Source organism: Eptatretus burgeri, chromosome 8, assembly GCF_056783735.1.
Source record: "Eptatretus burgeri isolate ZD-2024b chromosome 8, Ebu_testis_v1, whole genome shotgun sequence".
NCBI lineage: Eukaryota > Metazoa > Chordata > Myxini > Myxiniformes > Myxinidae > Eptatretus > Eptatretus burgeri.
In genome coordinates this window covers 7,363,274-7,389,261 of record NC_140968.1, presented here as the reverse complement: position 1 = coordinate 7,389,261, position 25,988 = coordinate 7,363,274, and the positions used below count along the sequence as shown (strand labels likewise).

Here is a 25,988-nt window from a genome sequence, read left to right as displayed (position 1 = left end):
AACACTCTTTGTCCCCTAAATGATTCCCACTGCTTCAGAAATATAAAATCCGCCTTCCTTCACCATTCTTCCAGCCATTGGTTTACGTCTATTGCTCTGCTCATAATCTCTATATTGTTTCCTAATCTTGGGAGAATCCCAGAAAACATGACCTCTCAACCCTTTACTTTCAACCGGTTACCCAATATCCGGCATCAATTTTTCAAACACCTCTGAGTAAACTTTCCCTGCATCATTCACACCAAGGTGTACCACAACCAACTTCTGCTTGTCATGAAACGATACAATATTGTTTACCCTTCCTTCAATGTCCTGAGCTCCTGCTCCTTCAACACTGCACATAATTCGACGTCTGCAATCCTTCCTGCAGAATGAAGAATCCACACATTTAATTATCTCATCAAACACAAAAACTGTCTCCCACACCTCATGTCGACCAATTTTGATTTCTGCACCTCCACCACAACCTGCACCCGCTGCACACCCACAATTGCCTGCACACACCGCACCCCCACCATGGCCTGCACATGATGCACCCCCACCATGGCCTGCACATGATGCACCCCCACCACGGCCTGCACATGATGCACCCCCACCACGGCCTGCACATGATGCACCCCCACCACGGCCTGCACATGCTGCACCCCACCACGGCCTGCACATGCTGCACCCCACCACGGCCTGCACATGCTGCACCCCACCACGGCCTGCACATGCTGCACCCCCACCACGGCCTGCACATGCTGCACCCCACCACGGCCTGCACATGCTGCACCCCACCACGGCCTGCACATGCTGCACCCCACCACGGCCTGCACATGCTGCACCCCCACCACTGTGCACACACTGCACCTCCTCCACTGTCTGTACCCACTGCACCTCCACCACTGCCTTCCCCTGCTGCACCTCCATCACTGCCTGCGCCATCGCCGCTGCCCGCCCCCGCTGCGCCGTCGCCGCTGCCCGCCCCCGCTGCTCGCTGCCGCTGCCCGTCCCCGCTGACGTCACCAAATGAAGTTCTTCCTCAGGACGATAGATGGAGAAATGGGGTTACCTCACCTGTCTCGAGCCCAGAATACTATTGCTTTGATCTGGAAGCCATTTGCACAGAGTCAGCAGTCCCAAAGTTTAGGTATTTCGTTAAGTATATGTATATAGTTAGAATCCATCCCCTGTGTCTAAAGCAAATTTCATGTGTCCACTGTGGGTTTCTTTTATCGTCAGGCTTTTTACATCTTTAAATCTTCCTCCCGACAAATCAATCCTCCACCTCTCCGCACCATCGATTCCATTGCCCACGTGTTTTGGCTGAAGGCGTGGGCGGAGCCTCCATCCTTCTCCACCGAAGAAGGGCATGGAGCGTTTCCTCCAGCCAATGGACGGAGAGCGAGAAAAGCCGAGACGCTCTTGCCAATGAGAGGCCAGAAGGCCGGAAACTACAACAGAGCCTCCTCGGGGGGGGGGGGGGGGGGCGGGCTGCCGAGATGCCACAACACACCCCCCGACACTCCCCCGTCCAATGAGGAGGCGAGTTACCTCAGGACTGGCCCCTCCCACCTCACGTGAGGAATGGATAATAGGAGTGGCGGCCCATCCTGGAGTGTGCCCAATATAATAGGAAGGAACCTCGTCACCTTGTTCTTTCTCTTCTTGCCTGCTGGCGTGCTCGTCTCGTCTGGTCCGTTCTCGTGCTGGCTGGCGTCCGTTGCGTCATTCCCATTCCCTGGAGCTTGGTGCGGCGACGAAGGTGTGGGTTCGACTTCCCCCCTGAACCAGCTTGTCTCGACCAGACCGCACGAGGCGGAAAGGTGCCCGACTGAAGTTTTCCCCTCAGCTTGCCTTCCCTCCCGAGCTGAAGGGTCCAATAAAGACCCGACTGGGTCCATTTCGTGTGTGTGTGTGTGTGTGTGTGTGTGTGTGTGTTTGTGTGTGTGTTTTGCTTGTGGCACCAGTCTGTTAAGTGCATTTCGCTCACTGTACATTGCATATCATATTTGTGATTAAGTCTGCTCTGTGTCTCCCTCTCCCTATTATAAATGAACCCCTGTTAAATGTACCAGCTCGTTGTCTGTGCTTTCTACCATTGTCCCAGCATGGTGCGGGCTTGAGGAATAATGAGGCCATCTGTGCCGTAAGTTGTTTATTTGGTCCGGCAGGCTTTAGTAACCCCGCTCAGTTACGCCGGATCCGAGTCAGTAACAGCGACTCGGTTCGGACAAAGTCGGCCGAGGGTGTGGCTTCCCCGGTAGTTAGACAGCATGGATACTTTGGTAAATTGGAATTAGACAATTAACCCGACCCCACCCCGTCGAAATATTGGCGACAATGGTCCTTTAGGCGAACCGTTGACTCCGGAGTTATCCGGGGTGACGACCTTCCATTCCGGGTGTTCGGTGGGAGACGGCCCGACTGCTCCGTTTTGCGATCGTTCCTCGCCACCGACCCCCAGCCCACAACAGTATCACCCACGCACCATGAATGTTGAATGGAGTGGTAAAATGGCCGATCTGTGGCTTCAATTGTTCAAATGATACCAACTGGCCGATGAGCCGTCAACAACAATGGGGGAGATCAACGATGAAAAGGACAAAAGCGAACACTAGGAGGAAGAAGAAGAAGAAGAATCAAAGGATGAGGAAGAACTTCCGGGTTGATCTTCCTGTAAAAGTTGTGCAGAACCTCGAATGGAGATCCTCGTGGTCGAGGCGGAACTGATCGGAAGAGGTATTTTGAGAATTCTTATTTAACACTAAAAACGTGAATTTAAATACAAAATAATATTATATTTCTTGACGACGTCAATGAAGCAAAGTTAAAGGAGTTTATATTGAATGTTTGTGTTGAGGTGTTTGCTGATTGAATGAGGTGTTTTTCACTCATTTTGTTTTATTCACCACATTGTGTTATAATCACATCATCACAAAACTTCCTGCAACGAAAATTAAACCTCAGTATTCCTTTTAACAACAAAACAAGAAACCTTTTATCATTGACTTCTATGTCCAATTTGATCTCTAAATGAGGAGGTGTAACGAGAGAACGAGGTTCGATTACCGACTTTACCTGTTCCGTGGGATATTTAACGTTTATAATCTGAATGGAGATGAAAACCCTGATTCATAATCTATAAACTCAAAAAGATGGTGTGGGTCTAAAATGTAACATTCCTCATTAACCTTCCACCGACATTCAATCTCGGTGAACTTGGACTCCACAGAGTAATTATTCATGAATTCAAGAACTCAGAGGGAAAGTTATACCACACCCCCTCCCCCGCCCATGTTTCTCTGCATCCACTGCGTGCCCCCAAACAGGCTGGCCCCCGCCGCCCTGCCCCGAATCGGGCTGGCCCTCGCCGCCCTGCCCCCAATCAGGCCCTATCAGGAACCTACACATCTACCATCCTTCGGTGGGTGTTTGGAATGTGTTTGTGAGATGATGGTGTAGGACTTGTTGAACCTGGAAACCTTGTTGAACTTTTGTTGAACCTTTCCTTCTTCAAGGAAAGTGTAAATTCATGATGTATCTGTGAGAGAGTTCAAGTCAAAGTAAAAAATTGAGATGCTTGTTGGTTTTTTCTCTCCATCTGTGGGTTTCAGAAGGTGGAACGGAGCCCTCCAGGTGTGTGTTTAATATGTGTTTCATCACTTCAATATATGTGTTAAAATTCACCACTTGGCTGTGTCTGTGTGGGTGTTTTAGACCATGTGGAGATACTCGCTATTACCTTCAGAAAATGATTTTCGTTGTGCAGATCACCAATCTGAATGAAATTTGGCATACTTATAGAGTTTTAGACGCTGAGTCCACATCCACTTGTTTCCACGTCGAGTATGTGACATAATTGGTCATTTTTGGCAATTAAAGATACACCGAACATGAAAGCACGATTTTGACACAGAAATGAAGAATCAAGGATAGACTGATATGTACGTCAAAGAAAACTCTTGTGAGGTCTGAAAATGATAATATGTTTATAAATGACCGTTTTTACAGCCATTTTTCCCTGCTGTGCAGGGGTTTGGCTTTTTCTTGAGGCAATGTTTTATGGCCGGATGCCCTTCCCGACGCCAACCCTGGTCGCCTCTTACGACACACAGGGATATGGTACACCTATTCTAACCGGGGCATACACCGGGACCAGTACACTGGCACTCATTTTGCCGACCTCAGAAGGATGACAGGCTGAGTCAACCCCCTGGTGTTAATTCACCAGCCAACGGGGCTAAATGATAATATGTTTATACAGAGCCCTATTCACTGTTACTAAAGATGTTTATAATTAAAGGTCGTAAACTGAAGCAGTTACATATTTTTACCGGCCGAAAACGTCTGTACCGACCAGACAGGCCTTCGAGTTGACCAAGGCAACTTTTTGCTTAAAAGGCAGCCACACTGGCTGTTAAAGGTAGTTACATTGGCAATTAAAGACAGTTACATTGGCTCTTACGGATTAAATCAAAGACAAAGAGACTGCACGACTCAGCCTGATAAAAAGTAGAACCGCCACAAGAGGATTACTGTCTTAGAACTCCAGTCTTTCTTGCTCTGAAGCGGTTGCTGAACTAGGCTCTTGACTGCTGCTATTACAAAACTCAAGTCCACTATTACATGCTAACCAACTTAAATACCACTGTGTAGTAGATCACCACAGCAAAAGCAGTGTGACACCCGCATTCACAATTCGTCGTCGGAATCATCGTCAGTTCCGCTTTCATCATCCATAAGTTCCATTTCTGCACGGGTCTGTTCATCGTTGGCGCAGTTTTGACACCCACAGCACTCTGTGCAGGACAGTCCTTTTGACCGGCAAGAACACTGGTTGGTTTTGCATTTCGTCTTCTTGCAATTACATTTCGTCGCCTCTAACAGTTCCTTCGGCGCTGGTGGTTTGTTCAGCCAGTGAAGAGTCAGTGCTCTGTTGCGTTCCATCCATCCATGAAATGTAGGAGAAAGGGCTTCTATAAACCTCTCAGTCGCGCGGTGGTGGATCGCAGACTGATAGTTCACTCTTTTGCAATGCAGCATCAGAGCGTCCCTTGTAGGCGTCAACTTCTGTTCTCCCAGCGACTGGCTGCAGAATAGCTTGCAGCGAGCCTCATCCACACTCTTCATGGTCAGCTGATTGTACATGGCGCAGACGAATTGTTCCAGGTTGTGAATGATATTCTGATCTGGCGTGAATTCTCGACCAATGCTCCTGAAACAGGTGATGAGATGGGGACTCTTCATCATCAAGTCAAATGGGCTTGTTTTGCCCTTACCGTGGAATGCACTGGTAGTATCACTCCCCGTGAAATTGTGCATACCTATCAACGCATCGCAGACAGAACTTTCCAGGGCATTACTCAGCTTCCTAATGTCAACTACAATAATGTCCTTGGGACTTCCTGTGACCAGATGGAAATTTCGCGCCCGAATCGACTTCGAGTGAGCCAATGCCAACACAAACACATCGGTGTCGAAACTCTCTATGCACACCGACTCTTCATTCTGTCCTGCGTCAGCGGCATGTAGCAAGAGCTTCATGTCAGCTTCGTCATGGTCACATTCAAGTTCAGGTACTGACGACACAGTCATGACACCATTCGACGCCTCGATTTTCTCACATTTGCCGGCATGACTGACGTGCAACAGCATGTCACCCAGTTTTGATGGAGAGATGTTTCTCGTCCACGATTCAACGATTAACTCTATCAACGCCTCCTTGTTGGCTCCGCTCAGGAGATAATTGGCCCACTGTTTTGGAAGGGCTTGATCACGTCCATAGATGGTTCGCACCTGAAGATCACCCGCCCTGCCCGCTCATCTGGCGTGCTCCAGGCACTTGATGCTGATACTTGGGTAAGTATCAAACACCACATCCAGTCTCGAAGATTGGTTATGTCGTGCTTTGGCTACTACGATGTTCAGCACCATCTCTTCCAGTTTGCCGAAAGTGTTATGCAGTGAACCAGCATTTATCGCCTGAATAACGGCCATTCCATCCACAATCGTTGCACCTTGGATCGGCCGAGCGTCCACACGGCATTCGGGCCACAGTTTCAGTATATGGTTACGGAGTTTGGCTTTGTCCGTCTTAGCAATCGAACCATCACCGGATGCCAGCGGGAAAGATATGTTCTCCAGTGGGTATGCGAGCAGATCGTGGAGTGTTACATTGCTTTTCTCCAAATCAACAGCAGTCGTGTGAAAAGACGACGTTCATTCGCAATTTCAACCTTCGGCGTCTGCTGGTGGGGAGTCACCGACTTGCCTCGCGCCTTCAAGAAAGTTGCCAATTTGGCCTTCGAAATCGGACTGAAGAATGGGACCTCACCCAAGAGAAGCCGATCATCCATGAATTGCACGACAGCATTCTCTCCCTTGACATAACGCGTTCATCAAGTCCGTGGAAATGGCTTGCGGTGCGATGACACCTGAACTAATATTGACGAGTTCAAGGTGAGCGCTGGAGAAAGGGTTAATCATTTGAAGTACATTGTCCGTCACTTGTACCACCACTGCTTCGTTCTTCTTCGAGCTCGACATATCAAAATCCTTTCTCGTTTGGGGCTCGTCGTGGATACCCGCCATGGACTCGCATTTCCTTGCGATTTCCACACGTGCTGGTTGGGACAGGATCCACTTCTTCACAGCTGTGCTTTTCTGAGTGTAACCAATGATGCCTCCACTGGTCTTGCTGTCCTTATTTAAAGTCTGCTCTATGATCTGATCACACGCAACACTACTAAATCCATAATGAGTATGCCGTTGGGTAGTCCATTTGCCGTCCATGAACGCTTGATAGGTGTCTGGGTAGGAGTGCTCCAGCCCGGCCATTTCCAGCCAGTAAACGGGTAAGTACCTTGCATAGTTTAGGTGATCGCACGCAAAGTACCAGGGCATCGACGCTCTCGTGATCACAGGGTGTTTTGGCCAGTTCGAAGTACGAGTTGCCCATATAAGCTCTCGTGCTAGCTCCACCATTTCCAAGTAGGGCCATGTAATGTCCACACTTTGGTGTTTGTTCAGGTCATCCCTCACCATGAGTGCTCCCGAGTATAGAACATGTAAATTGAGGTCGAGTCACCCTGCTGGGACCCTGGCTGGCTTCATCCTCTGTAGTTGACTCTGTTTCTGTTGTAGAGCTACTGTCTACAACAGCAGCCTGAGCAATGGAACCAATATCAATGTCCTTCATGTACACCACTTCGCTCTCAGACAGTTTTAGTGGACGATAGAAAATCATGTCTGGGTACCGTTCCTGCAGTCTTTTCTTCGGTCTTGTTGCTTGTTAGTTGGCCTTATCCTGACCTTCGCATACTCTGAGTAGGTTATTGAACATCTCACACAACTTCTTCATATGTATAGATTGCTTTCCATCAATAAGTCTTACCTGGATTACTTTATCACAGAAAATGTCAAATGTTGAGTCATAGTTCACTTTCTGAGTTTGGAGTTTACTTTCACTCTGTCTGTGGTATGTGTCATTCACATACTCATAATAACATTTCCGGTGATAAACTTCCAGCGCCACACAGTCTTTATCCTTTATAGTTGTCATTATTCTCACATCACGCTCATCTCTCCTCTGCTCAGCAGTTTCCCTCAGCTTTCCTCCATCCTGTGTTTCTCCCAGGGACAACTGATCACGTTGAGATTTTCCTTTGACACGGATTAATTTGTCTTTTTTCTGGCATATCACACAAATTCTTGGCAGTACACCAGCTGATTTGCCAGCCACCCTTTCTACAGAGGTTCTGAGGGATTGTCTACGTATTTTGTGGTATGAGTGCCCCTCTTCTTCTCGTCTGCCCACCACCTCACTGGCTCCAGCAGAAACTGCAGTAGTGCTGGCGTCTGATTTCCTTTTCCTGGCTTCAGTGCGTTTTAAAAGATCCTTGTTACAAAACGACGCATATCAGAACCGGTGACAGCCGGCATCCGCAGGAGGATCAGTCATTGGCAGCAGTTTCATAATTTGTTCAGCCAGCAAACGGCATTTGTTGATAGTTTCACTATCTGTGGCGTCGCACTAAGCCTTCGCACACTCGCATACCTTAAGCCAGCTCTTATCTGTGAATTGCGTCACTATCTCATTTTCCTCCGTGCCCAAGTGTATGAAACAACGCATATTTGGTTGTTGAAAGACCAAAAATCACTCTATCACCAGACAACCATGGGCGCCGCCATCTTGATTTGTTGTTTCCTGGTCGTTTCCTCCGCGATTACAAGTATGCCACGCTCACTTCACGGCGGTAATTTCAAATGGTAACTAGAACTGCCACTTTATAACTGCTGGCAGTGATGACCGGGTACCCAGTCCGTCCGCCTTTGACACAACTGATACAACGTGAGACTTAAATCATAGTCGCAAAGTTTCGCATTCATCGTATAAGCGGTGCCAGAGAAAACATTATTTAATGGCGATACAAACACAGTCCTGCTTCGAGACGGCGCGGAACAGACGAGTTACGAACCGGGCAGCACAAAGCGTTCAATTTCCTGATTACTGGCGAACAGATTCAAATAATTAAATAATTCTGGCTGCCAATCCGCGTGACCGATCAGGTTGAAATTTTAAACTTTTGTTTCGCATGTCGGCTAAATTACAAATGTGAAGTTTCGTATATATAGAAGCAGCGGTTCGAGAGTAAATATTAATTAATATTTATCCTTCAATCCAAGATGGCGGCCAAACCATGTGACTTGTGATGTCATAATTTTCACCACGTGTGCAAACACGATCGGAGACGATAACTGAAAATTTTCGCTTCGCTAGGTTAAGCAGTTCCAGAGAAAACATTATTTAATATTTTTCTTAAAACCAACATGGCTGCCAAACCCTGGGCCTGATCCCGTAGAAATTTCACACCCTCATTCCGCATGAGCGTTCCACCATAAACTTGATGTTTCACATTTATTGATGCAGTAGTTCCAGAGTAAACATTAATTAATATTTTTCCTTCAATCCAATATGGCTGCCAAACGTTGCATCGTACCTCAAAAGGGGGTGAGAACTTTTTATTCGTCATGGAGAGGCGGTCATAGTGGTGGAGTTTAGCCTGGATCTGTTCAGCCGTTTCAGAGAAAAAGACGTTTGAAGATATTGTTTTTCAATCCAAGATGGCTGACGAACCATGTGACCTATGACATCAGAAATTTATATTCTGCTTCCAACTGGGTATTGGAACACGTACGTGAAGTTTCGTGTTAATCAGTAAAGGTGCGTTTTTCAATCCAAGATGGCCGCCAAACCATGTGACGTGTGACATCATAATTTTTACCATGCATGCATACTGCCTGTTAGATGATAATTTCAAATTTTCGATTCGTTTGGTTAAGCGGTTCCAGAGAAAACATTATTTAATATTTTTCTTAAATCCAAGATGGCGGCCAAACCATGTGACTTATCAATTCGAAATTAACAAACTTATATCGCCTTCCTGTCCCGAATATAGTTCTGAAATCTCCCCTTCATTGGGCCAACGCTTCTGGAGAAGAAGATGTTTGAAGGTTTTCGGGTTTTTTCAAGATGGCCGCCAAACCATGTGACCGATCAAGAACAAATTAACAAACTTGAGAAAGGACCTCATGGGGAATATATGTGTGAAGTTTCGTCTTCATCTGTCTTGCCCTTCTGGAGAAGAAGATTTTTAAAATTTATTCATTTTCAATCCAAGATGGCTGCCGAACCTTGTGACCTATGATATCATAAATTTAAATTCTGCTTTCCATCGTCGACCCGAACAAGTGTGTGAAGTTTCTTGAAAATCGGATAAGGTCTATTTTTCTATCCAAGATGGCCGCCAAACCATGTGACTTCTGAAGTAAAATTTTTTTACCTTGTATGCAGAGTTGAGGGAGGAAGGCACTTGCGAATTTTCGCTTTGATGGCTTATGAAATACCAGAGAAAACATTATTTAATATTTTTCTTAAATCCAACATGGCGGCCAAACCATGTGACCTATCACTTCAAAATTAACAAACTTGCATCGCATACATGTCACGAATGTAGTTCTGAAATCTCGCCTTCATTGGACCAGCGCTACTGGAGAAGAAGATGTTTGAAGGTTTTAGGGTTTTTTCAAGATGGCCACCAAACCATGTGACATATCAACAACAAATTAACAAACTTGAAAGAGGACGTCAGGGGGAATGTGCCTGTAAAGTTTCGCCTCAATCTGCACAGCCGTTCTGGAGAAGAAGATTTTTTTAAAAAACACTAAAAAACAAGATGGCGGCCGAATTACGTCATCGATGACGTCAAAAATAACATTTTTGACGATGAATTTTGTCGTAGATGACGCTCAAAATTTTTCAGATTTTTCCTATATGGCGTTCTACTTGACGAATTTTCACCGGTATATCGCTTCACCTATGACGTCACGAAAAATCACACGTATTCCCCATAGTGAGTTTAGTAAAATGTATGAAACGAAAATTTTTTCCATTGCACGGTTTCCGAGATACAGAGGTCCAAAGTTTATCGTTTTTTTCAAGATGGCGCCCGCACCACGTGACCAATGACGTCATAATTATAACGTGATTGTGCTACCAAAAAAGATACATACTACGGTGAAAATTTCGTGTCGATCGGACTTTGCGTTCCTGAGAAAATGATTTTTAAAGCGAAAACAGGCCGCAAAATGCCGGCGGAAAAATAATAATAACTAGAACTGCCACTTTATAACTGCTGGCAGTGATGACCGGGTACCCAGTCCGTCCGCCTTTGACACAACTGATACAACATGAGACTTAAATCATAGTCGCAAAGTTTCGCATTTATCGGATAAGCGGTGCCAGAGAAAACATTATTTAATGGTGATACAAACACAGGCCTGCTTCGAGACGGCGCGGAACAGACGAGTTACGAACCGGGCAGCACAAAGCGTTCAATTTCCTTATAACTGGCGAACAGATTCAAATAATTAAATAATTCTGGCTGCCAAACCGTGTGACCGATCAGGTTAAAATTTTAAACGTTTGTTTCGCATCTCGGCTAAATTACAAATTTGAAGTTTCGTATATATAGAAGCAGCGGGTCCAGAGTAAACATTAATTAATATTTATCCTTCAATCCAAGATGGCGGCCAAACCATGTGACTTGTGATGTCATAATTTTCACCACATGTGCAAACATGATCTGAGACGATAAGTGCAAATTTTCGCTTCGTAAGGTTAAGCAGTTCCAGAGAAAACATTATTTAATATTTTTCTTAAAACCAACATGGCTGCCAAACCCTGGGCCTGATCCCGTAGAAATTTCACACCCTCATTCCGCATGAGCGTTCCACCATAAACTTGATGTTTCACATTTATTGATGCAGTAGTTCCAGAGTAAACATTAATTAATATTTTTCCTTCAATCCAATATGGCTGCCAAACGTTGCATCGTACCTCAAAAGGGGGTGAGAACTTTTTATTCGTCATGGAGAGGCGGTCATAGTGGTGGAGTTTAGCCTGGATCTGTTCAGCCGTTTCAGAGAAAAAGACGTTTGAAGATATTGTTTTTCAATCCAAGATGGCTGACGAACCATGTGACCTATGACATCAGAAATTTATATTCTGCTTCCAACTGGGTATTGGAACACGTACGTGAAGTTTCGTGTTAATCGGTAAAGGTGCGTTTTTCAATCCAAGATGGCCGCCAAACCATGTGACGTGTGACATCATAATTTTTACCATGCATGCATACTGCCTGTTAGATGATAATTTCAAATTTTCGATTCGTTTGGTTAAGCGGTTCCAGAGAAAACATTATTTAATATTTTTCTTAAATCCAAGATGGCGGCCAAACCATGTGACTTATCAATTCGAAATTAACAAACTTATATCGCCTTCCTGTCCCGAATATAGTTCTGAAATCTCCCCTTCATTGGGCCAACGCTTCTGGAGAAGAAGATGTTTGAAGGTTTTCGGGTTTTTTCAAGATGGCCGCCAAACCATGTGACCGATCAAGAACAAATTAACAAACTTGAGAAAGGACCTCATGGGGAATATATGTGTGAAGTTTCGTCTTCATCTGTCTTGCCCTTCTGGAGAAGAAGATTTTTAAAATTTATTCATTTTCAATCCAAGATGGCTGCCGAACCTTGTGACCTATGATATCATAAATTTAAATTCTGCTTTCCATCGTCGACCCGAACAAGTGTGTGAAGTTTCTTGAAAATCGGATAAGGTCTATTTTTCTATCCAAGATGGCCGCCAAACCATGTGACTTCTGAAGTAAAATTTTTTTACCTTGTATGCAGAGTTGAGGGAGGAAGGCACTTGCGAATTTTCGCTTTGATGGCTTATGAAATACCAGAGAAAACATTATTTAATATTTTTCTTAAATCCAACATGGCGGCCAAACCATGTGACCTATCACTTCGAAATTAACAAACTTGCATCGCATACATGTCACGAATGTAGTTCTGAAATCTCGCCTTCATTGGACCAGCGCTACTGGAGAAGAAGATGTTTGAAGGTTTTAGGGTTTTTTCAAGATGGCCACCAAACCATGTGACGTATCAACAACAAATTAACAAACTTGAAAGAGGACGTCAGGGGGAATGTGCCTGTAAAGTTTCGCCTCAATCTGCACAGCCGTTCTGGAGAAGAAGATTTTTTTAAAAAACACTAAAAAACAAGATGGCGGCCGAATTACGTCATCGATGACGTCAAAAATAACATTTTTGACGATGAATTTTGTCGTAGATGACGCTCAAAATTTTTCAGATTTTTCCTATATGGCGTTCTACTTGACGAATTTTCACCGGTATATCGCTTCACCTATGACGTCACGAAAAATCACACGTATTCCCCATAGTGAGTTTAGTAAAATGTATGAAACGAAAATTTTTTCCATTGCACGGTTTCCGAGATACAGAGGTCCAAAGTTTATCGTTTTTTTCAAGATGGCGCCCGCACCACGTGACCAATGACGTCATAATTATAACGTGATTGTGCTACCAAAAAAGATACATACTACGGTGAAAATTTCGTGTCGATCGGACTTTGCGTTCCTGAGAAAATGATTTTTAAAGCGAAAACAGGCCGCAAAATGCCGGCGGAAAAATAATAATAACTAGAACTGCCACTTTATAACTGCTGGCAGTGATGACCGGGTACCCAGTCCGTCCGCCTTTGACACAACTGATACAACATGAGACTTAAATCATAGTCGCAAAGTTTCGCATTTATCGGATAAGCGGTGCCAGAGAAAACATTATTTAATGGTGATACAAACACAGGCCTGCTTCGAGACGGCGCGGAACAGACGAGTTACGAACCGGGCAGCACAAAGCGTTCAATTTCCTTATAACTGGCGAACAGATTCAAATAATTAAATAATTCTGGCTGCCAAACCGTGTGACCGATCAGGTTAAAATTTTAAACGTTTGTTTCGCATCTCGGCTAAATTACAAATTTGAAGTTTCGTATATATAGAAGCAGCGGGTCCAGAGTAAACATTAATTAATATTTATCCTTCAATCCAAGATGGCGGCCAAACCATGTGACTTGTGATGTCATAATTTTCACCACATGTGCAAACATGATCTGAGACGATAAGTGCAAATTTTCGCTTCGTAAGGTTAAGCAGTTCCAGAGAAAACATTATTTAATATTTTTCTTAAAACCAACATGGCTGCCAAACCCTGGGCCCCATCCCGTTGAAATTTCAAACCCTCATTCCGTATGACTGTTCCACCATAAAGTTGATGTTTCACATTTATTGATGCAGTAGTTCCAGAGTAAACATTAATATTTTTCCTTCAATCCACTATGGCTGCCAAACGTTGCGTCGTACCTCAAAAGGGGGTGAGAACTTTTTATTCGTCATGGAGAGGCGGTCATAGTGGTGGAGTTTCGCCTGGATCTGTTCAGTCGTTTCAGAGAAAAAGGCGTTTTAAGATATTATTTTTCAATCCAAGATGGCTGACGAACCATGTGACCTATGACATCACAAATTTATATTCTGCTTCCAACTGCGTATTGGAACACGTTTGTGAAGTTTCGTGTTAATCGGTAAAGGTGCGTTTTTCTATCCAAGATGGCCGCCAAACCATGGACGTGTGACATCATAATTTTTACCACGTGTGCACACACGATGGTGGATGATAATTGCAAACTTTCGATTCGTTAGCTTAAGCGGTTCCAGAGAAAACATTATTTAATATTTTTCTTAAATCCAACATGGCGGCCAAACCGTGTGACTTATCAATTCGAAATTAACAAACTTATATCGCCTATGTGTCCCGAACATACTTCTGAAAGCAGCCTTCATCCGACCAGCACTTCTGGAGAAGAAGATGTTTGAAGGTTTTAGGGTTTTTTCAAGATGGCCGCCAAACCATGTGACCGATCAAGAAGAAATTAACAAACTTGAGAAAGGACCTCATGTGGAATATATCTGTGAAGTTTCGTCTTAATCTGTCTTGCCCTTCTGGAGAAGAAGATTTTAAAAATTTATTCATTTTCAATCCAAGATGGCTGCCGAACCTTGTGACCTATGATATCATAAATTTAAATTCTGCTTTCCATCGTCGACCCGAACAAGTGTGTGAAGTTTCGTGAAAATCGGATAAGGTCTATTTTTCTATCCAAGATGGCCGCCAAACCATGTGACTTCTGAGGTAAAATTTTTTTACCATGTATGCAGACTTGAGCGAGGAAGGCACTTGCAAATTTTCGCTTCGATGGCTTATGAAATACCAGAGAAAACATTATTTAATATTTTTCTTAAATTCAACATGGCGGCCAAACCATGTGACCTATCACTTCGAAATTAACAAACTTGCATCGCATACATGTCACGAATATAGTTGTGAAATCTCACCTTCATGGGACCAGCGCTTCTGGAGAAGAAGATGTTTGAAGGTTTTAGGGTTTTTTCAAGATGGCCGCCAAACCATGTGACGTATCAACAACAAATTAACAAACTTGAAAGAGGACCTCAGGGGGAATGTGCCTGTAAAGTTTCGCCTCAATCTGCACAGCCGTTCTGGAGAAGAAGATTTTTTTTTAAAAAACACTAAAAAACAAGATGGCGGCCGAAATACGTCATTGATGACGTCAAGAAAAACATTTTCGTCGGTGATTTTAGGTGTAGATGATGCTCAAAATTTTTCAGATTTTTCCTATACAGCGTTCTACTTGACTAATTTTCACCGGTATATCGCTTCACCTATGACGTCACGAAAAATCACACGTGTTCCCCATAGGGAGCTTAGTAAAATGTATCAAACGAAAATTTTTTCCATTGCACGGTTTCCGAGATACAGATGTCCAAAGTTTATCGCTTTTTTCAAGATGGCGACCGTACCACGTGACCAATGACGTCATAATTATAACGTGATTGTGCTATCAAAAAAGATACATACTATGGTGAAAATTTCGTGTCGATCGGACTTAGTGTCCCAGAGAAAATGATTTTTAAAGCGAAAAAGGGTGCAAAATGCCGGCGGAAAAATAATAATAATAATGCGTAATAATAATAAACAGAAGAAAAACAATAGGGTACCCTGTACTCACAGGGTACCCTAATAATGCGTAATAATAATAAACAGAAGAAAAACAATAGGGTACCCTGTACTCACAGGGTACCCTAACTAGAACTGCCACTTTATAACTGCTGGCAGTGATGACCGGGTACCCAGTCCGTCCGCCTTTGACACAACTGATACAACGTGAGACTTAAATCATAGTCGCAAAGTTTCGCATTCATCGTATAAGCGGTGCCAGAGAAAACATTATTTAATGGCGATACAAACACAGTCCTGCTTCGAGACGGCGCGGAACAGACGAGTTACGAACCGGGCAGCACAAAGCGTTCAATTTCCTGATTACTGGCGAACAGATTCAAATAATTAAATAATTCTGGCTGCCAATCCGCGTGACCGATCAGGTTGAAATTTTAAACTTTTGTTTCGCATGTCGGCTAAATTACAAATGTGAAGTTTCGTATATATAGAAGCAGCGGTTCCAGAGTAAATATTAATTAATATTTATCCTTCAATCCAAGATGGCGGCCAAACCATGTGACTTGTGATGTCATAATTTTCACCACGTGTGCAAACACGATCGGAGACGATAACTGAAAATTTTCGCTTCGCTAGGTTAAGCAGTTCCAGAGAAAACATTATTTAATATTTTTCTTAAAACCAACATGGCTGCCAAACCCTGGGCCTGATCCCGTAGAAATTTCACACCCTCATTCCGCATGAGCGTTCCACCATAAACTTGATGTTTCACATTTATTGATGCAGTAGTTCCAGAGTAAACATTAATTAATATTTTTCCTTCAATCCAATATGGCTGCCAAACGTTGCATCGTACCTCAAAAGGGGATGAGAACTTTTTATTCGTCATGGAGAGGCGGTCATAGTGGTGGAGTTTAGCCTGGATCTGTTCAGCCGTTTCAGAGAAAAAGACGTTTGAAGATATTGTTTTTCAATCCAAGATGGCTGACGAACCATGTGACCTATGACATCAGAAATTTATATTCTGCTTCCAACTGGGTATTGGAACACGTACGTGAAGTTTCGTGTTAATCGGTAAAGGTGCGTTTTTCAATCCAAGATGGCCGCCAAACCATGTGACGTGTGACATCATAATTTTTACCATGCATGCATACTGCCTGTTAGATGATAATTTCAAATTTTCGATTCGTTTGGTTAAGCGGTTCCAGAGAAAACATTATTTAATATTTTTCTTAAATCCAAGATGGCGGCCAAACCATGTGACTTATCAATTCGAAATTAACAAACTTATATCGCCTTCCTGTCCCGAATATAGTTCTGAAATCTCCCCTTCATTGGGCCAACGCTTCTGGAGAAGAAGATGTTTGAAGGTTTTCGGGTTTTTTCAAGATGGCCGCCAAACCATGTGACCGATCAAGAACAAATTAACAAACTTGAGAAAGGACCTCATGGGGAATATATGTGTGAAGTTTCGTCTTCATCTGTCTTGCCCTTCTGGAGAAGAAGATTTTTAAAATTTATTCATTTTCAATCCAAGATGGCTGCCGAACCTTGTGACCTATGATATCATAAATTTAAATTCTGCTTTCCATCGTCGACCCGAACAAGTGTGTGAAGTTTCTTGAAAATCGGATAAGGTCTATTTTTCTATCCAAGATGGCCGCCAAACCATGTGACTTCTGAAGTAAAAATTTTTACCTTGTATGCAGAGTTGAGGGAGGAAGGCACTTGCAAATTTTCGCTTTGATGGCTTATGAAATACCAGAGAAAACATTATTTAATATTTTTCTTAAATCCAACATGGCGGCCAAACCATGTGACCTATCACTTCGAAATTAACAAACTTGCATCGCATACATGTCACGAATGTAGTTCTGAAATCTCGCCTTCATTGGACCAGCGCTACTGGAGAAGAAGATGTTTGAAGGTTTTAGGGTTTTTTCAAGATGGCCACCAAACCATGTGACGTATCAACAACAAATTAACAAACTTGAAAGAGGACGTCAGGGGGAATGTGCCTGTAAAGTTTCGCCTCAATCTGCACAGCCGTTCTGGAGAAGAAGATTTTTTTTAAAAAAACACTAAAAAACAAGATGGCGGCCGAATTACGTCATCGATGACGTCAAAAATAACATTTTTGACGATGAATTTTGTCGTAGATGACGCTCAAAATTTTTCAGATTTTTCCTATATGGCGTTCTACTTGACGAATTTTCACCGGTATATCGCTTCACCTATGACGTCACGAAAAATCACACGTATTCCCCATAGTGAGTTTAGTAAAATGTATGAAACGAAAATTTTTTCCATTGCACGGTTTCCGAGATACAGAGGTCCAAAGTTTATCGTTTTTTTCAAGATGGCGCCCGCACCACGTGACCAATGACGTCATAATTATAACGTGATTGTGCTACCAAAAAAGATACATACTACGGTGAAAATTTCGTGTCGATCGGACTTTGCGTTCCTGAGAAAATGATTTTTAAAGCGAAAACAGGCCGCAAAATGCCGGCGGAAAAATAATAATAACTAGAACTGCCACTTTATAACTGCTGGCAGTGATGACCGGGTACCCAGTCCGTCCGCCTTTGACACAACTGATACAACATGAGACTTAAATCATAGTCGCAAAGTTTTGCATTTATCGGATAAGCGGTGCCAGAGAAAACATTATTTAATGGTGATACAAACACAGGCCTGCTTCGAGACGGCGCGGAACAGACGAGTTACGAACCGGGCAGCACAAAGCGTTCAATTTCCTTATAACTGGCGAACAGATTCAAATAATTAAATAATTCTGGCTGCCAAACCGTGTGACCGATCAGGTTAAAATTTTAAACGTTTGTTTCGCATCTCGGCTAAATTACAAATTTGAAGTTTCGTATATATAGAAGCAGCGGGTCCAGAGTAAACATTAATTAATATTTATCCTTCAATCCAAGATGGCGGCCAAACCATGTGACTTGTGATGTCATAATTTTCACCACATGTGCAAACATGATCTGAGACGATAAGTGCAAATTTTCGCTTCGTAAGGTTAAGCAGTTCCAGAGAAAACATTATTTAATATTTTTCTTAAAACCAACATGGCTGCCAAACCCTGGGCCCCATCCCGTTGAAATTTCAAACCCTCATTCCGTATGACTGTTCCACCATAAAGTTGATGTTTCACATTTATTGATGCAGTAGTTCCAGAGTAAACATTAATTAATATTTTTCCTTCAATCCACTATGGCTGCCAAACGTTGCGTCGTACCTCAAAAGGGGGTGAGAACTTTTTATTCGTCATGGAGAGGCGGTCATAGTGGTGGAGTTTCGCCTGGATCTGTTCAGTCGTTTCGGAGAAAAAGGCGTTTTAAGATATTATTTTTCAATCCAAGATGGCTGACGAACCATGTGACCTATGACATCACAAATTTATATTCTGCTTCCAACTGCGTATTGGAACACGTTTGTGAAGTTTCGTGTTAATCGGTAAAGGTGCGTTTTTCAATCCAAGATGGCCGCCAAACCATGTGACGTGTGACATCATAATTTTTACCAAGCGTGCATACTGCCTGCTAGATGAGAATTACAAATTTTCGATTCGTTTGGTTAAGCGGTTCCAGAGAAAACATTATTTAATATTTTTCTGAAATCCAAGATGGCGGCCAAACCATGTGACATCAATTCGAAATTAACAAACTTATATCGCCTATGTGTCCCGAATATAGTTCTGAAATCTCGCCTTCATCGGACCAGTGCTTCTGGAGAAGAAGATGTTTGAAGGTTTTAGGGTTTTTTCAAGATGGCCGCCCAACCATGTGACCGATCAAGAACAAATTAACAAACTTGAGAAAGGACCTCATGAGGAATATATGTGTGAAGTTTCGTCTTCATCTGTCTTGCCCTTCTGGAGAAGAAGATTTTTAAAATTTATTCATTTTCAATCCAAGATGGCTGCCGAACCTTGTGACCTATGATATCATAAATTTAAATTCTGCTTTCCATCGTCGACCCGAACAAGTGTGTGAAGTTTCGTGTAAATCGGATAAAGTCTATTTTTCTATCCAAGATGGCCGCCAAACCATGTGACTTCTGAGGTAAAAAATTTTTGCCATGTATGCACACTTGAGCGAGGAAGGCACTTGCAAATTTTCGCTTCGATAGCTTATGAAATACCAGAGAAAACATTATTTAATATTTTTCTTAAATCCAACATGGCGGCCAAACCATGTGACCTATCACTTTGAAATTAACAAACTTGCATCGCATACATGTCACGAATATAGTCGTGAAATCTCGCCTTCATTGGACCAGCGCTTCTGGAGAAGAAGATGTTTGAAGGTTTTAGGGTTTTTTCAAGATGGCTGCCAAACCATGTGACGTATCAACAACAAATTAACAAACTTGAAAGAGGACCTCAGGGGGAATGTGCGTGTAAAGTTTCGCCTCAATCTGCATAGCCGTTCTGGAGAAGAAGATTTTTTTAAAAAAAACACTAAAAACAAGATGGCGGCCGAATTACGTCATCGATGACGTCAATAAAAACATTTTCGTCAGTGATTTTTGGCGTAGATGACGCTCAGAATTTTTCAGATTTTTCCTATATGGCGTTCTACTTGACGAATTTTCACCGGTATATCGCTTCACCTATGACGTCACGAAAAATCACACGTGTTCCCCATGGGGAGCTTAGTAAAATGTATCAAACGAAAAATTTTTCCATTGCACGGTTTCCGAGACACAGATGTCCAAAGTTTATCGCATTTTTCAAGATGGCGACCGTACCACGTGACCAATGACGTCATAATTATAACGTGATTGTGCTATCAAAAAAGATACACACTATGGTGAAAATTTCCTGTCGATCGGACTTTGTGTTCCAGAGAAAATGATTTTTAAAGCGAAAAAGGGTGCAAAATGCCGGCGGAAAAATAATAATAAACAGAAGAAAAACAATAGGGTACCCTGTACTCACAGGGTACCCTAACTAGAACTGCCACTTTATAACTGCTGGCAGTGATGACCGGGTACCCAGTCCGTCCGCCTTTGATACAACATGGGACTTTCTGCAGATGACAGTCGCAAAGTTTGGCATTGAAAGGATAAGCGGTGCCAGAGAAAACATTATTTAATAGTGATACAAACACAGGCCTGCTTCGAGACGGCACGGAACAGACGAGTTACGAACCGGGCAGCACAAAGCATTCAATTTCGTTATTACTGGCTTCCAGATTCAAATAATTAAATAATTCTGGCTCCCAAACCGCGTGACCGATCAGGTTGAAATTTTAAACTTTTATTTCGCATGTCACCTGAATTATAAATCTGAAGTTTCGCATATATAGAGGCAGCGGTTCCAGAGTAAACATTAATTAATATTTATCCTTCAATCCAAGATGGCGGCCAAACCATGTGACTTGTGATGTCATAATTTGCACCACGTGTGCAAACACGATGGTGGATGATAACTGCAAATTTTCGCTTCTCCAGGTTAAGCAGTTCCAGAGAAAACATTATTTAATATTTTTCTTAAAACCAACATGGCTGCCAAACCCTGGGCCCGATCGCGTTGAAATTTCAAACCCTCATTCCGCATGAGCGTTCCACCATAAACTTGATGTTTCACATTTATTGATGCAGTAGTTCCAGAGTAAACATTAATTAATATTTTTCCTTCAATCCAATATGGCTGCCAAACGTTGCATCGTACCTCAAAAGGGGGTGGGAACTTTTTATTCGTCATGGAGAGGCGGTCATAGTGGTGGAGTTTCGCCTGGATCTGTTCAGCCGTTTCAGAGAAAAAGACGTTTGAAGATATTGTTTTTCAATCCAAGATGGCTGACGAACCATGTGACCTATGACATCAGAAATGTATATTCTGCTTCCAACTGGGTATTGGAACACGTCCGTGAAGTTTCGTGTTAATCGGTAAAGGTGCGTTTTTCAATCCAAGATGGCCGCCAAACCATGTGACGTGTGACATCATAATTTTTACCAAGCGTGCATACTGCCTGCTAGATGAGAATTACAAATTTTCGATTCGTTTGGTTAAGCGGTTCCAGAGAAAACATTATTTAATATTTTTCTGAAATCCAAGATGGCGGCCAAACCATGTGACTTATCAATTCGAAATTAACAAACTTATATCGCCTTCCTGTCCCGAATATAGTTCTGAAATCTCCCCTTCATTGGGCCAACGCTTCTGGAGAAGAAGATGTTTGAAGGTTTTCGGGTTTTTTCAAGATGGCCACCAAACCATGTGACCGATCAAAAACAAATTAACAAACTTGAGAAAGGACCTCATGGGGAATATATCTGTGAAGTTTCGTCTTCATCTGTCTTGCCCTTCTGGAGAAGAAGATTTTTAAAATTTATTCATTTTCAATCCAAGATGGCTGCCGAACCTTGTGACCGAGGATATCATGAATTTAAATTCTGCTTTCCATCGTCGACCCGAACAAGTGTGTGAAGTTTTGTGTAAATCGGATAAAGTCTATTTTTCTATCCAAGATGGCCGCCAAACCATGTGACTTCTGAGGTAAAAATTTTTTACCATGTATGCAGACTTGAGCGAGGAAGGCACTTGCAAATTTTCGCTTCGATGGCTTATGAAATACCAGAGAAAACTTTATTTAATATTTTTCTTAAATCCAACATGGCGGCCAAACCATGTGACCTATCACTTTGAAATTAACAAACTTGCATCGCATACATGTCCCGAATATAGTTCTGAAATCTCGCCTTCATTGGACCAGCGCTTCTGGAGAAGAAGATGTTTGAAGGTTTTAGGGTTTTTTCAAGATGGCCGCCAAACCATGTGACGTATCAACAACAAATTAACAAACTTGAAAGAGGACCTCAGGGGGAATGTGCGTGTAAAGTTTCGCCTTAATCTGCATAGCCGTTCTGGAGAAGAAGATTTAAAAAAAAAAACACTAAAAAACAAGATGGCGGCCGAATTACGTCATCGATGACGTCAAAAAAAACATTTTCGTCAGTGATTTTTGGCGTAGATGATGCTCAGAATTTTTCAGATTTTTCCCATATGGCGTTCTACTTGACGAATTTTCACCGGTATATCGCTTCACCTATGACGTCACGAAAAATCACACGTGTTCCCCATAGGGAGCTTAGTAAAATGTATCAAACGAAAATTTTTTCCATTGCACGGTTTCCGAGATACAGATGTCCAAAGTTTATCGCTTTTTTCAAGATGGCGACCGTACCACGTGACCAATGACGTCATAATTATAACGTGATTGTGCTATCAAAAAAGATACATACTATGGTGAAAATTTCCTGTCGATCGGACTTAGTGTTCCAGAGAAAATGATTTTTAAAGCGAAAAAGGGTGCAAAATGCCGGCGGAAGAATAATAATAATAATGCGTAATAATAAACAGAAGAAAAACAATAGGGTACCCTGTACTCACAGGGTACCCTAACTAGAACTGCCACTTTATAACTGCTGGCAGTGATGACCGGGTACCCAGTCCGTCCGCCTTTGATACAACATGGGACTTTCTGCAGATGACAGTCGCAAAGTTTGGCATTGAAAGGATAAGCGGTGCCAGAGAAAACATTATTTAATAGTGATACAAACACAGGCCTGCTTCGAGACGGCGCGGAACAGATGAGTTACGAACCGGGCAGCACAAAGCATTCAATTTCGTTATTACTGGCTTCCAGATTCAAATAATTAAATAATTCTGGCTCCCAAACCGCGTGACCGATCAGGTTGAAATTTTAAACTTTTATTTCGCATGTCACCTGAATTATAAATCTGAAGTTTCGCATATATAGAGGCAGCGGTTCCAGAGTAAACATTAATTAATATTTATCCTTCAATCCAAGATGGCGGCCAAACCATGTGACTTGTGATGTCATAATTTGCACCACGTGTGCAAACACGATGGTGGATGATAACTGCAAATTTTCGCTTCTCCAGGTTAAGCAGTTCCAGAGAAAACATTATTTAATATTTTTCTTAAAACCAACATGGCTGCCAAACCCTGGGCCCGATCGCGTTGAAATTTCAAACCCTCATTCCGCATGAGCGTTCCACCATAAACTTGATGTTTCACATTTATTGATGCAGTAGTTCCAGAGTAAACATTAATTAATATTTTTCCTTCAATCCAATATGGCTGCCAAACGTTGCATCGTACCTCAAAAGGGGTGGGAACTTTTATTCGTCATGGAGAGGCGGTCATAGTGGTGGAGTTTCGCCTGGATCTGTTCAGCCGTTTCAGAGAAAAAGACGTTTGAAGATATTGTTTTTCAATCCAAGATGGCTGACGAACCATGTGACCTATGACATCAGAAATGTATATTCTGCTTCCAACTGGGTATTGGAACACGTACGTGAAGTTTCGTGTTAATCGGTAAAGGTGCGTTTTTCAATCCAAGATGGCCGCCAAACCATGTGACGTGTGACATCATAATTTTTACCAAGCGTGCATACTGCCTGCTAGATGATAATTACAAATTTTCGATTCGTTTGGTTAAGCGGTTCCAGAGAAAACATTATTTAATATTTTTCTGAAATCCAAGATGGCGGCCAAACCATGTGACTTATCAATTCGAAATTAACAAACTTATATCGCCTTCCTGTCCCGAATATAGTTCTGAAATCTCCCCTTCATTGGGCCAACGCTTCTGGAGAAGAAGATGTTTGAAGGTTTTCGGGTTTTTCAAGATGGCCGCCAAACCATGTGACCGATCAAAAACAAATTAACAAACTTGAGAAAGGACCTCATGGGGAATATATCTGTGAAGTTTCGTCTTCATCTGTCTTGCCCTTCTGGAGAAGAAGATTTTTAAAATTTATTCATTTTCAATCCAAGATGGCTGCCGAACCTTGTGACCGAGGATATCATGAATTTAAATTCTGCTTTCCATCGTCGACCCGAACAAGTGTGTGAAGTTTTGTGTAAATCGGATAAAGTCTATTTTTCTATCCAAGATGGCCGCCAAACCATGTGACTTCTGAGGTAAAAATTTTTACCATGTATGCAGACTTGAGCGAGGAAGGCACTTGCAAATTTTCGCTTCGATGGCTTATGAAATACCAGAGAAAACTTTATTTAATATTTTTCTTAAATCCAACATGGCGGCCAAACCATGTGACCTATCACTTTGAAATTAACAAACTTGCATCGCATACATGTCACGAATATAGTTCTGAAATCTCGCCTTCATTGGACCAGCGCTTCTGGAGAAGAAGATGTTTGAAGGTTTTAGGGTTTTTTCAAGATGGCCGCCAAACCATGTGACGTATCAACAACAAATTAACAAACTTGAAAGAGGACCTCAGGGGAATGTGCGTGTAAAGTTTCGCCTTAATCTGCATAGCCGTTCTGGAGAAGAAGATTTAAAAAAAAACACTAAAAAACAAGATGGCGGCCGAATTACGTCATCGATGACGTCAAAAAAAACATTTTCGTCAGTGATTTTTGGCGTAGATGATGCTCAGAATTTTTCAGATTTTTCCCATATGGCGTTCTACTTGACGAATTTTCACCGGTATATCGCTTCACCTATGACGTCACGAAAAATCACACGTGTTCCCCATAGGGAGCTTAGTAAAATGTATCAAACGAAAATTTTTTCCATTGCACGGTTTCCGAGATACAGATGTCCAAAGTTTATCGCTTTTTTCAAGATGGCGACCGTACCACGTGACCAATGACGTCATAATTATAACGTGATTGTGCTATCAAAAAAGATACATACTATGATGAAAATTTCCTGTCGATCGGACTTGGTGTTCCAGAGAAATTGATTTTTAAAGCGAAAAAGGGTGCAAAATGCCGGCGGAAGAATAATAATAATAATGCGTAATAATAAACAGAAGAAAAACAATAGGGTACCCTGTACTCACAGGGTACCCTAACTAGAACTGCCACTTTATAACTGCTGGCAGTGATGACCGGGTACCCAGAAGTGTCCGCCTTTGAGACAACTGATACAACATGGGACTCAAATCATTGTCGCAAAGTTTCGCATTGATAGGATAAGCGGTGCCAGAGAAAACATTATTCAATGGTGATACAAACACAGGCCTGCTTCGAGACGGCGCGGAACAGACGAGTTACGAACCGGGCAGCACAAAGCGTTCACTTTCCTTATTACTGGCGAACAGATTCAAATAATTAAATAATTCTGGCTGCCAAACCGTGTGACCGATCAGGTTGAAATTTTAAACTTTTGTTTCGCATGTCGGCTAAATTACAAATGTGAAGTTTCGTATATATAGAAGCAGCGGTTCCAGAGTAAACATTAATTAATATTTAACCTTCAATCCAAGATGGCGGCCAAACCATGTGACTTGTGACATCATAATTTTCACCACTTGTGCAAACACGATCGTAGACGATAACTGCAAATTTTCGCTTCGCTAGGTTAAGCAGTTCCAGAGAAAACATTATTTAATATTTTTCTTAAAACCAACATGGCTGCCAAACCCTGGGCCCGATCGCGTTGAAATTTCAAACCCTCATTCCGCATGAGCGTTCCACCATAAACTTGATGTTTCACATTTATTGATGCAGT

At 42.5% G+C, this 25,988-nt stretch overlaps 2 protein-coding genes across 3 annotated transcripts in view; both read right to left on the bottom strand.

Moving 5' to 3' along the window:
* The window catches only part of LOC147021012 (uncharacterized), a 420,342-nt gene that overhangs the window by 99,749 nt on the left and 294,605 nt on the right, over window positions 1–25,988 (bottom strand). The gene's annotated exons all lie outside the window — the stretch shown is intronic.
* LOC147021016 (uncharacterized) overlaps window positions 1–25,988 on the bottom strand; it is a 118,967-nt gene that overhangs the window by 29,340 nt on the left and 63,639 nt on the right. The gene's annotated exons all lie outside the window — the stretch shown is intronic.